Source organism: Chiloscyllium plagiosum, unplaced genomic scaffold (assembly GCF_037043375.1).
Source record: "Chiloscyllium plagiosum isolate Xiang-an unplaced genomic scaffold, Cpla_swu_hap1 HiC_scaffold_10, whole genome shotgun sequence".
Taxonomy (NCBI): domain Eukaryota; kingdom Metazoa; phylum Chordata; class Chondrichthyes; order Orectolobiformes; family Hemiscylliidae; genus Chiloscyllium; species Chiloscyllium plagiosum.
The window spans coordinates 877,323-890,401 of NW_028270148.1; positions in this window are offsets into that span (position 1 = coordinate 877,323).

Here is a 13,079-nt window from a genome sequence, read left to right on the forward strand (position 1 = left end):
TGGGAAGATGGCAGATGGAATAATTATGGAAAAACGCGATGTTATCCAGTTTGGCATCTCAACAGTCAGAGGAAGATAGAGGTGCGGATATGTCGGCAAATCATAGAAAGGTATGAGAGAAACAGAGTTAGGGTTGTAGCTGCTGAGAACTTCAACTTTGCTAACATTAACTGGGATTGCTCAGTGTGAAAGATCAGAGATGTGGAATTTTTAAACCCAGCCCTACCACATTCAGGAGAGCTTTTAGTGGCAGTACATAGTTAGTCCTACTAAAGATGGGGCAGTGTTAGACCTAATCCTAGGGAGCGGATTATGTCAAGTGGTTGAAGTGTCAGCGGGCGAATATTTTAGGTTGAGTGATTATAACTCTAAGTTTCCGTGTCATTATGGAAAGGGATAAGGATAGTGCAGAAGTTAAGTATCTAAATTAGAGCAATGTCAATTTCACTGTTTAGACAGGATCGGGCTAACATAGACTGGGTTGGGAAGCAGCTCAAGCAGTATCGGAGGAGCAAGAGAGTCAATGTTTTGGGCTGGACCATGTCAGATGCTGCCTGACTTGCTGTGCTTTCTCCAACTTTGACTTCTCCAGCATCTGCAGTCCTCACTATCTCCTAACACAGATTTGGAGCAATTATTTGCAAATCAGTTTACATTTGGAAACTGGGAGTCTTTTCGAAGCAGTATAGTGAGAATTTAGGGCCAGTGAGCTTCTCAAAGACTGAAGGGCAAGAACAACTAGTCCCGAGAACCCTTGATGACAAGAAATATCAAGAGTTTCACAAAGAGAAAGGAGGAAACAGATATCAGGTACAGTGCAATTAAAAACAAGACAGGCTCTTCAAAAGTAAAGCACGTAAGAAGTTGCTTAAAAAGGAAATCAGAAGAGCAAAGAGGGCCCTAAGTGTCTTTGGCAGATCAAATCAAGGAAAACTGCAAAGCTTTTTAAATACATGGGGAGTATTGCCAAGGAAAGAGTGGGCCCTAATAGAGACCAAAGCAGTAACCTTTGAGTGAAGCCAGTGGATATGGATGAGGTCTTAGAGTCATAGAGATGCACAGCGTGGAAACAGACCCTTCGGTCCAACCCGTCCATGCCGACCAGATATCCCAACCCAATCTAGTCCCACCTGCCAGCACCCGGCCCATATCCCTCCAAACCCTTCCTATTCATATATCCATCCAGATGCCTCTTAAATGTTATAATTGTACCAGCCTCCACCACATCCTCTGGTAGCTCATTCCATACACGTGCCACCCTCTGTGTGAAAAAGTTGCCCCGTAGGTCTCTTTTATGTCTTTCCCCTCTCACCCTAAACCTATGCCCTCTAGTTCTGGACTTCGCAACCCCAGGGAAAAGACTTTGCCTATTTACCCTATCCATGCACCTCATAATTTTGTAAACCTCTATAAGGTCACCCTCAGCCTCCGACACTACAGGGAAAACAGCCCCAGCCTGTTCAGCCTCTCCCTATAGCTCAAATCCTCCAACCCTGGCAACATCCTTGGAAATCTTTTCTGAACCCTTTCAGGTTTCACAACATCTTTCCAATAGGAAGGAGACCAGAATTGCACGCAGTATTCCAACAGTGGCCTAACCTGCACAGCCGCAACATGACCTCCCAACTCCTGTACTCAATATTCTGACCAATAAAGGAAAGCATACCAAACGCCTTCTTCACTATCCTATCTACCTGCGACTCCACTTTCAAGGAGCTATGAACCTGCACTCCAAGCTCTCTTTGTTCAGCAACACTCCCTAGGACCTACCATTAAGTGTGTAAGTCCTGCTAAGATTTGCTTTCCCAAAATGCAGCACCTCACATTTATCTGAATTAAACTCCATCTGCCACTTCTCAGCCCATTGGCCCATCTGGTCCAGAGCCTGTTGTAATCTGAGGTCACTCTTTTCGCTGTCCACTACATCTCCAATTTTGGTGTCATCTGCAAACTTACTAACTGTACCTCTTATGCTCACATCCATATCTTTTATGTAAATGACAAAAAGTAGAGGACCCAGCACCGATCCTTGTGGCACTCCACTGGTCACAGGCCTCCAGTCTGAAAAACAACCCTCCACCACCACCCTCTGTCTTCTACCTTTGAGCCAGTTCTGTACCCAAATGGCTAGTTCTCCCTGTATTCCATGAGATCTAACCTTGCTAATCAGTCTCCCAATACTTTTTTTTTTAGATTAGATTAGATTACAGTGTGGAAACAGGCCCTTCGGCCCAACAAGTCCACACCGACCCGCCGAAGCGAAACCCACCCATACCCCTACATTTACCCCTTACCTAACACTACGGACAATTTAGTATGGCCAATTCACCTGACCCTGCACATCTTTGGATGGTGGGAGGAAACCGGAGCACCCGGAGGAAACCCACGCAGACACGGGGAGAACGTGCAAACTCCACACAGTCAGTCGCCTGAGGCGGGAATTGAACCCGGGTCTCTGGCGCTGTGAGGCAGCAGTGCTAACCACTGGGCCACCGTGCCGCCCACTTCTCATCTGTATTTACAGAGGAGAGAGACACTGTCGCTGGAGACTTCAGTTAGAAACAGCAAGGTTCCAGAACATGTTAAGATTAGGAAGGAGGAAGGATTAGATGTTTTCACAGGTATACAGTTGCATAAATCCTCAGAGCATGATGAGATGTATCCCAGGCTGCTAGAGGAGCTGAGAGACGAGATATTTAATAACTCCCTGGCCACAGGTGAAGTGCCAGATGTCTGGAGAATAGCTAAAATGGTTTATTCAATAAGGCCAGGTAATTCCAAACCAGTCAGTCATCAGTGGCAGGAAAATTATTGGAAAGAAATCTGAAGGACTGGATTAATCAACTTTGGAAAGGCAGTGTTTTGCTAAAGAGAGATCCTGTTTGACAATTCAATTGAGTTTTTGGAAAGGAGACTAAACATATTGATGAGGGTAGTACAGTTGATGTGGTTTACACGGAGTTCAATAAAGCTTTTGACAAAGTCCCAAATGGAAAATTGGTCCAAAAGGCAAGAGCCTGGAAAAGTGGATCCAAAATTGGTTTACAAATGAAAGACAAGGTTGAAGGTGGAGGGATGGTTTTGTGATTGGAAACCTGTGATATTCGGTGCTAGGATCCTTGCCGTTTGTCATGTACATTAATGACATGGATATGAATGGAGAAGGTACAATGAGTAAGTTTGCAGACGACACGAAAATTGGTGGTAATGCTGATGGTGAGGAGGATGGTCTCAGGCTCCAGTCTGATATTGAACAGCTGGCAAGTTGAGAAGAGCAATGACAGATGGAATTTAATCCTGATAGCTGTGAGGTCATGCATTTTAGGAGGTTTAGTAAGGAAAGGAATAGAGGGACTTTGTGTAAAAGTCTATAGATCCCTGAAGGTATCAGCTCAGGTAGGCAGGGTGGGGAAGAAAGCATACAGGATACTTGTCTTCTTTAGCTGGATCATAGGATGGAAGAGCAAGGAAGTCGAGTTATAACTTTGTAAAATATTAGTTAGGATACAGATGGAACACAGTGTGCAGTTCTGGTCACCACATCTTCAGGAGAGTGCAGAGATATATATAAAAAAACAAGAGAACATTGCAGCACAGGAACAGGCCCTTCGGCCCTCCAAGCCTGCACCGATCCAGATCCTCTATCTACACCTGTCTCCTATTTTCTAAGGATCTGTGCCCCTCTGCTCCCTGCTCATTCATGTACCTATCTGGATACATCTTAAATGATACTCTCGCTACCACCTCCACTGGCAATGTGTTCCAGGCCCCCACCACCCTCTGTGTAAAGAACTTTCCACACACAGAACACAGAACATTACAGCGCAGTACATTACCTTTTGACCCTCAATGTTACACCGACCTGTGGAAACAATCTGAAGCTCATCTAACCGACACTATTTCCTTCCTGCCCTTTTATCTATCCAATGGCCATTTAAATCTGATAAAGTTGGCTAATCTATTGCTGTTGCAGGCAGGCTGTTCCATGCCCCTACTACTGTCTGAGTACAGAATATTTGCCTTAAACGTCTCCCCTCTCACCTTGAACTCGTGACCCCTAGTAACTGAGGCCCACACTCTGGGGAAAAAGCTTCTTGCTATCCACCCTGTCTATACCTCTCATGATTTTGTAGACCTCACCCCAATGTTGTCTGGGATAAAATGTCTCAGTTACGTGTAGAGGTTGGATTGGCAAGGCTTGTTTTCCTTGGGACAGAGGCGACTGAGGGGGATCTAATTGAGGTGACAAAATTATGAGAAAGGACAATGGATCGTGAGAATCTCTTCCCCCATGGCAGATGTGTCAAACATCAAAAGAGTTCAGTTTAAGGTGAGGAGGAAGTGGCTTAGAGGAGATCTGAGAAATGTTCACCCAGAGGATGGTAGAAATATGGAACGTGCTGCCTGAGTGGGTGGTGGAAGCTGGTTCTCTTGCGACATTGTAATAGTATCTGGATGAGCACTTAAAACATCAGGGTATTGCAGGCTACAGACTAACTGCAGACCAATGGGATGGGTGTAGTTTGGTGTCTGTGTGTTGGCATTGACACAGTGTGCCAAAGGGCCTGTTTCTATGCTGTATAACTAAATGGTCAGAGTTTATAAAGTGTAAATGTGCAAAAGGTGACGTAGGTATCCTTGCCTATAAGTCACTGAAGGCCAACACACAGTTGCAGCAAGCTACTCAGATTAATCATAGAATTTAGCTGTTATTGCAAATAAAATAATCATAGAATCTCTACAGTGTAGATAAAGGCCATTTGGCCCATTGAGTCAGCACTGACCTTTCAAAGAGCATCGTACCCTATCACTGCAACCCCACATTTACCATGGTTAATCCACCCAGCTTGCACACCTTTGGGTCATGGGAGGAAGCCTGAGCACCCAGCCGAAATGCAGGCAGACACAGATCTAGATTTTGATTTTATTGTCACACATACTGGAGTACAAGAATATAGTACTACAGTGAAAAGTCATTCTCCAGCACCATCTCAGGATACAAAAGACAGGATTAAAAACTGAAGCAGAAATAAAAGAAACAGCCAAAACCCACACAGAAATGGGGAAAATGTGAAAACTCCACACAGCCGTCACTCAAGACTGGAATCAAACCCAGGTCCCTGGGGCTGAGAGGTAACAGTGCTAACCACTGCACACCATGAAGAGGGAGCAGGATATTGGTTCCATTGGATAGGAGCTTGGTTAGACCACAACTTGAGTATTGACATCCTTATCTCAGGAAAGATATCATCACAGAGGGAATAAAACAAAGGCTCATCGGATTGTTACTGGGAGGGCAGGACGGTCCGCTAGAGAGAGATTGTGGAAACTGGCTGTGTATTCTCCAGAGTTTCAAATCATAAGAGGCTATCTCATTGAAACCAGAAAACACTCAAAGGGATATATAAGGTTAGATGGTCTAGAACAAGGGGGCATAATTTAAAAGTGAGGGATGCCATTTAGGACTGAGATGAGCAGCAATGTTTATTACTCAGAATGGAATGATTCATTGCAACTCAAGCAGACTTAATATCATAGCCAAACATAGATCAGACAAAAAAGCTGCCTGCCTTGCTGTGTCCCTCTCCCTCCTGATACTGCCTGCCTTGCTGTGTCCCTCTCCCTCCTGATACTGCCTGCCTTGCTGTGTCCCTCTCCCTCCTGATACTGCCTGCCTTGCTGTGTCCCCTCTCCCTCCTGATGCTGCCTGCCTTGCTGTGTTCCCTCTCCCTCCTGATGCTGCCTGCCTTGCTGTGTTCCTCTCCCTCCTGATGCCACCTGCCTTGCTGTGTTCCCCCCTCCCTCCTGATGCTGCCTCCCTTGCTGTGTCCCCCTCCCTCCTGATGCTGCCTGCCTTGCTGTGTCCCCCTCCCTCCTGATACTGCCTGCCTTGCTGTGTTCCCCCTCCCTCCTGATGCTGCCTGCCTTGCTGTGTCCCTCTCTCTCCTGATGCTGCCTGCCTTGCTGTGTCCCTCTCTCTCCTGATGCTGCCTGCCTTGCTGTGTCCCTCTCCCTCCTGATACTGCCTGCCTTGCTGTGTCCCTCTCTCTCCTGATGCTGCCTGCCTTGCTGTGTCCCCCTCCCTCCTGATGCTGCCTGCCTTGCTGTGTCCCTCTCCCTCCTGATACTGCCTGCCTTGCTGTGTTCCCCCTCCCTCCTGATGCTTCCTCCCTTGCTGTGTCCCTCTCTCTCCTGATGCTGCCTGCCTTGCTGTGTTCCCCTCCCTCCTGATGCTGCCTGCCTTGCTGTGTCCCTCTCTCCTGATACTGCCTGCCTTGCTGTGTCCCTCTCCCTCCTGATGCTGCCTGCCTTGCTGTGTTCCCCTCCCTCCTGATGCTGCCTGCCTTGCTGTGTCCCTCTCTCCTGATACTGCCTGCCTTGCTGTGTCCCTCTCCCTCCTGATGCTGCCTGCCTTGCTGTGTTCCCCCTCCCTCCTGATGCTGCCTGCCTTGCTGTGTCCCTGTCCCTCCTGATGCTGCCTGCCTTGCTGTGTTCCCTCTCCCTCCTGATGCTGCCTGCCTTGCTGTGTCCCTCTCTCCTGATACTGCCTGCCTTGCTGTGTTCCCCTCCCTCCTGATGCTGCCTGCCTTGCTGTGTCCCTCTCTCCTGATACTGCCTGCCTTGCTGTGTCCCTCTCCCTCCTGATGCTGCCTGCCTTGCTGTGTTCCCCCTCCCTCCTGATGCTGCCTGCCTTGCTGTGTCCCTGTCCCTCCTGATGCTGCCTGCCTTGCTGTGTCCCTCTCTCCTGATACTGCCTGCCTTGCTGTGTTCCCTCTCCCTCCTGATGCTGCCTGCCTTGCTGTGTTCCCCTCCATCCTGATGCTGCCTGCCTTGCTGTGTTCCCTCTCCCTCCTGATACTGCCTGCCTTGCTGTGTTCCCTCTCCCTCCTGATGCTGCCTGCCTTGCTGTGTCCCTCTCCCTGCTGATGCTGCCTGCCTTGCTGTGTCCCTCTCCCTCCTGATGCTGCCTGCCTTGCTGTGTCCCTCTCCCTGCTGATGCTGCCTGCCTTGCTGTGTCCCTCTCTCTCCTGATGCTGCCTGCCTTGCTGTGTCCCTCTCCCTGCTGATGCTGCCTGCCTTGCTGTGTCCCTCTCTCTCCTGATGCTGCCTGCCTTGCTGTGTCCCCCTCCCTCCTGATACTGCCTGCCTTGCTGTGTCCCTCTCCCTCCTCATGCTGCCTGCCTTGCTGTGTTCCTCTCCCTCCTGATGCTGCCTGCCTTGCTGTGTTCCTCTCCCTCCTGATACTACCTGCCTTGCTGTGTTCCTCCATGCTCCTGCTTGTCAAATGTATGCGATAAGCAGAAGTAGACCATGCAGCCCACAGTGTGCTGCCATTCAATGAGATCATAGTTGCCTGTTCTGATGCATCGGGTGTAATTTTATAGATTTGAACAGTGCAGAGTGAATAGATCTGTTAATTTATAATTAGTTAGTGCAATGAGACTGGACTCTATCCGGAACAAAATAAGAGGTAAAGTTGCCGTTGTCTTATCAGACGACAGGGCTGCTTTCTCATTAGGGAGACAACTGGTGGTGGTTTCACCTGAGGGTCACCACGTTGAGGGGACAGTTTGAGAAAGAGAATCCTCTCTGGTAACCTCAGCCCGTGTAGGAATTGAACCCATGCTTTTGGTGCTATTCTGCATTGGAAACCAGCTGTCCAGCCAACTGAGCTAACTAACCCCCAGATAGAACAGAATGACTGAGCATTAGGCAAGCATTCTGTCAAAAACGTGATTAATTGCATTGACAGCTAATTCTCAACCCTCTTTTACGCTGGCGATCTCTCCTGGTGAGGTAAGGTCATTAGCGAGGTAAGGTCATGAGGGCACCGTGAGTGTTGATAACAGCTTGATGAGGACTCCTCCACAGGTCTGGGGTAAGGCAGGGAAGCAGCCCATCATGAAGGGCCACAGCTGATCCAGGGATCAAGCTCTACTGTCATTATTGTTCTGCAACATTCTCTCGCCACTGAACCAGCTGGGCTAACTTACACACATTATTCCCTCAAAGTACACAGTATAGGAGGATTAATTCTGCAAATCCCTGATTCCAAACGGTTAATCCCTAGAGTGACCATTGCTGCAATAGAGTTAGGCCAGGCTACTGCTATCAGACACTGAGTCAGACATTGTTGTGTGGAGCAGAGGTGACATTGTTTTTGGCTGCAATTCATCGTGGATTGAGACACTGTGATGGGGAAGGGGAAAGTATGAAAAATAAATTGCTTTCTTTCTTCGCATTGCTTTGAGACAGCAAGAGGAAGGGAAAGGTTCAAGCAGGACCCGTTCGCAGCTTCAAAATAAGAATTACTAATGCACAAAGTATTGGAAATGTAGTCACCCAGTACTGGCCAGAAGCCAGATGGTCAAAGATTGCATGATCCTATCTCAATTATTAACAACAAAACCAGAAATTATTGGAAAGGCTCAGCATCTGCAGAGAGAAACCAGAGTTAACGTTTTGAGTTTGATGTCCCCTCCTCAGAACTCCAATGCAAATCACACCTGTGACCTGATTAATTTCTCAAAGGGATTATTCCACCAAGCCCAGAGAAGTTATTTCCTTCAACCTAGAATACCCTCTCTGGGGGGTAATTCCCAGAGTAAAGGAGGGGTAATCTCACAGACCACAAAATACAAGGGGATTTTGTTTTTCTTGGGTGAGGGGGCAATAAAGCCTTCTCTCGATTTTCAGCTTTCCAGTTCCAGAGCCTCCATCGAGCAGGGATTACAGCAACACCTAGTGCTCTCAGACCGTCATCACAATACCCAGACTGCTCCTGCTCAACAAGTCACGAGTGAAACATTCATCCCAATCTCCTCCTGAGATCCCCTGACGTGCCCAACCAATACATTTCACTCATGTGACATAAAGAAACAGGTGAGTGCAACAGATAGCAACATCCAACTGCAGGATAAAGGCATGCTCCAGAACTCCTAGTAAGCCATTCCAGGACAGCTACAGCACTGTCACCTACTTGACATCAATGTCCCAGTGCTGTGCTGTCCATAAAAAGCAAGAAAAATCCAACCTGGCCAGTATATTCTCAATCAGAGTAATGGAAGGGGTCATCAACAGTGAAGTGCTGCCAACTCCAGAGAATGAGCAAGGTTAATTACCCTGGCAATCACGGCAGCTACAGGAAATATTGAGCAGCTCTGGCTGCAATCATGGAGAAAGAGGAACAGTTAATATTCCGACAGAGAAAAAATTAAATTAAACTTTGAATGGGACTGGGGAAGGTGGCAGAAGGTAGGAAGCAAAAAAAGAGGAACATTGTCATAATGTGGAAGGCAGGAGATGAAATGACAAGATTCCTGATGAAGGGCTTTTGCCCGAAATGTCGATTTTCCTGCTCCTCGGATGCTGCCTGACCTGCTGTGCTTTTCCAGCAACACTCTAATCAAAACTCTGGTTTCCAACATCTGCATACTCACTTTTGCCTAAAAGATTTTAAGGTGCAAGGTCAATGGGATGTTAACAGCACAATAAGCAAAAGGTTGGACAAAATAAATTGGAGAAACTCAACAGATCTGGCAGCATCTGTGGAGAGAAAGCAGAATTAATGTTGCGAGTCCAGTGACCTACCAGTGTTCTAAAGAGGGGTCGCTGGATTTGAAATGTCAACTCTGCTTTCTTCCTACAGACGCTGCTAGACTTGCTGAGTTTCTCCAGCAAATTCTGATTTTTGTTCCAGATTTCCAGCACCTGTAGTTGTTTGTGTTAACTTGAGGAAATGATGAGCCTAAATGATGTGTAGACGCAACAATCAGTTGAACTCAAACACAGAAAATTAAGAAAGGAAGGAAAAAACATTTGTAACTAACTGGACGCAGCGGTTGTCTGAAATTGTTGAACTCAGGATCAAGTGCAGAAGGCTGCAATGTGCCAGATTTAAAGATGAGGTGGTGTCCATCATGCTCACAATACGTTTCAGTGGAGTACAGAACTGGGTTAAGGGTAATATTACAAACAATTCAAAGCTCAGGGTCATGCTGACAGATGAATTCAGCATTCCACAAAGTCGTCATTGTGTTGGATTTCCCACCCACCCCAAACATAGATCAGTCACGTTGTGACGAGTAAACATATACTAAATTGAAAGTAATAAACATAGAGAGGCGATTGCTGGGCCTCTTGCTGAGATATTTGTATCATCGATGGTCACAGGTGAGGTGCCGGACGACTGGAGTTTGGCAAACGTGGTGCCACTGTTTAAGAAGGGTGGTAAAGACAAGCCTGGGAACTATAGACCGGTGAACCTGACCTCGGTGGTGGGCAAGTTGTTGGAGGGAATCCTCAGGGACAGGATGTACATGTATTTGGAAAGGCAAGGACTGATTAGGGAAAGTCAACATGGCTTTGTGCATGGGAAATCATGTCTCACAAACTTGATTGAGCTTTTTGAAGTAACAGAGGATTGATGAGGGCAGAGCTGTAGATGTGATCTACATGGACTTCAGTAAGGCGTTCAACAAGGTTCCCCATGGGAGACTGATTAGCAAGGTTAGATCTCACGGAATACAGGGAGAACTAGCCATTTGGATACAGAACTGGCTCAAAGGTAGAAGACAGAGGGTAGTGGTGGAGGGTTGTTTTTCAGACTGGAGGCCTGTGACCAATGGAGTGCCACAAGGATCGGTGCTGGGTCCTCTACTTTTTGTCATTTACATAAATGATTTGGATGCGAGCATAAGAGGTACAGTTAGTAAGTTAGCCGATGACACCAAAATTGGAGGTGTAGTGGAGAGCGTGGAGGGTTACCTCAGATTACAACAGGATCGTGACCAGATGGGCCAATGGGCTGAGAAGTGGCAAATGGAGTTTAATTCAGATAAATGCGAGGTGCTGCATTTTGGGAAAGCAAATCTTAGCAGGACTTATACACTTAATGCTAAGATCCTAGGGAGTGTTGCTGAACAAAGAGAGCTTGGAATGCAGGTTCAAAGCTCCTTGAAAGTGGAGGTAGATAGGATAGTGAAGAAGGTGTTTGGTATGCTTTCCTTTATTGGTCAGAGAATTGAGTACAGGAGTTGGGAGGTCATGTTGCGGCTGTACAGGACATTGGTTAGGCCACTGTTGGAATACTGCGTGCAATTCTGGTCTCCTTCCTATCGGAAAGATATTGTGAAACTTGAAAGGGTTCAGAAAGGATTTACAAGGATGTTGCCAGGGTTGGAGGATTTGAGCTATAGGGAGAGGCTGAACAGGCTGGGGCTGTTTTCCCTGGAGCGTCGGAGGCTGAGGGGTTACTCAGAAGGGAAGGGTGAAGAAGAGCAGAGCAGTAGTAATTGGGGACTCGATAGTTCGTGGCACAGATAGGCGGTTTTGTGGGAACGAGAGAGACTCACGTTTGGTATGTTGCCTCCCAGGTGCAAGGGTACGTGATGTCTCTGATCGTGTTTTCCGGGTCCTGGAGGGGGAGGGGGAGCAACCCGAAGTCGTGGTCCACATTGGCACCAACGACATAGGTAGGAGGAGTGCTGAGGATGTTAGACAGGCTTTCAGGGAGCTAGGTTGGAAGCTTGGAGTTAGAACAAACAGAGTTGTTGTCTCTGGTTTGTTACCCGTGCCACGTGATAGAGATTCGAGGAATAGGGAGAGAGAACAATTAAATGCGTGGCTTCAGGGATGGTGCAGGAGGGAGGGGTTCCAGTTTTTGGATAACTGGGGTTCTTTCTGGGGACGGTGGGACCTCTATAAACAGGATGGTCTACACCTGAACCTGAGGGGAACCAGTATCCTTGGGGGGAGGTTTGCTAGTGCTCTTGGGGGGGGTTTAAACTAACTCGGCAGGGGCATGGGAACCCAGATTGTAGCTTCAGGGTGCAGGGCCTGGAGTGTAGGGAGGTGAGGAACATGGCATCAATTTCCAAGGAGGGTGCCTGTAAACAGGGAAGTGGCTTGAAGTGTGTATACTTCAATGCAAGAAGTATACGAAATAAGGTAGGTGAACTTGCAGCGTTGGTTGGTACCTGGGACTTCGATGTTGTGGCTATTACGGAGACATGGCTAGAACAGGGACAGGATTGGCTGTTGCAGGTTCCGGGATTTAAATGTTTTAGTAGGTTTAGAGGTGGGGGTAAAAGAGGGGGAGGTGTGGCATTGCTTGTCAAAGATAGTATTACAGCGGTGGAAAGGACGATGGATGAGGACTTGCCATCTGAGGTAGTTTGGGCTGAGGTTAGGAATAGGAAAGGTGAGGTCACCCTGTTAGGAGTCTTTTACAGGCCTCCTAATAGTCCTAGAATCATTGAAGAAAGGATTGGGAAGGTGATTCAGGAGATGAGTGACAGTAATAGGGTGGTTGTTATGGGGGACTTTAACTTTCCTGATATTGATTGGGAAAGCTATAGCTCAAGTTCGTTAGATGGGTCAGTGTTTGTTCAATGTGTGCAGGAGAGTTTCCTGACACAATATGTAGACAGGCCAACAAGAGGTGAGGCCATACTGGATTTGGTTCTGGGTAACGAACCAGGCCAGGTGTTAGAATTAGAGGTAGGTGAGCACTTTGGGGATAGTGACCATAATTCGGTGATTTTTACACTTGTGATGGAGAGGGATAAGTGTGTACTACAGGGCAAGAATTATAGCTGGGGTAAGGGAAATTATGATGCGGTGAGGCATGACTTAGGATGTGTGGCTTGGAAAAGTAGACTCCAAGGCAAGAGTGTAAATGATATGTGGAACTTGTTCAAGGGGCAACTATTGAGTGTCCTTGATAATTATGTACCTGTCAGGCAGGTAGGAAAGGGTCGTGCGAGGGAGCCGTGGTTTAATAAGGAATTGGAATCCCTTGTTAAATGGAAGAGGGCGGCCTATCTCAAGATGAGACGTGAAGGTTCAATTGGGGCGATTGAGAGTTATAGGGTAGCCAGGAAGGACCTGAAGAGAGAGCTAAAAGCAGCAAGGAGGGGACATGAAAGGTCCTTAGTAGATAGGATTAGGGAAAACCCTAAGGCTTTCTATAGGTATGTTAGGAATAAAAGAATGACTAGGGTAGGAATAGGTCCAGTCAAGGATAGTAGGGGGAAGTTGCGTGTGGAGGCGGAAGAGATTGGGGAGACACTGAATGA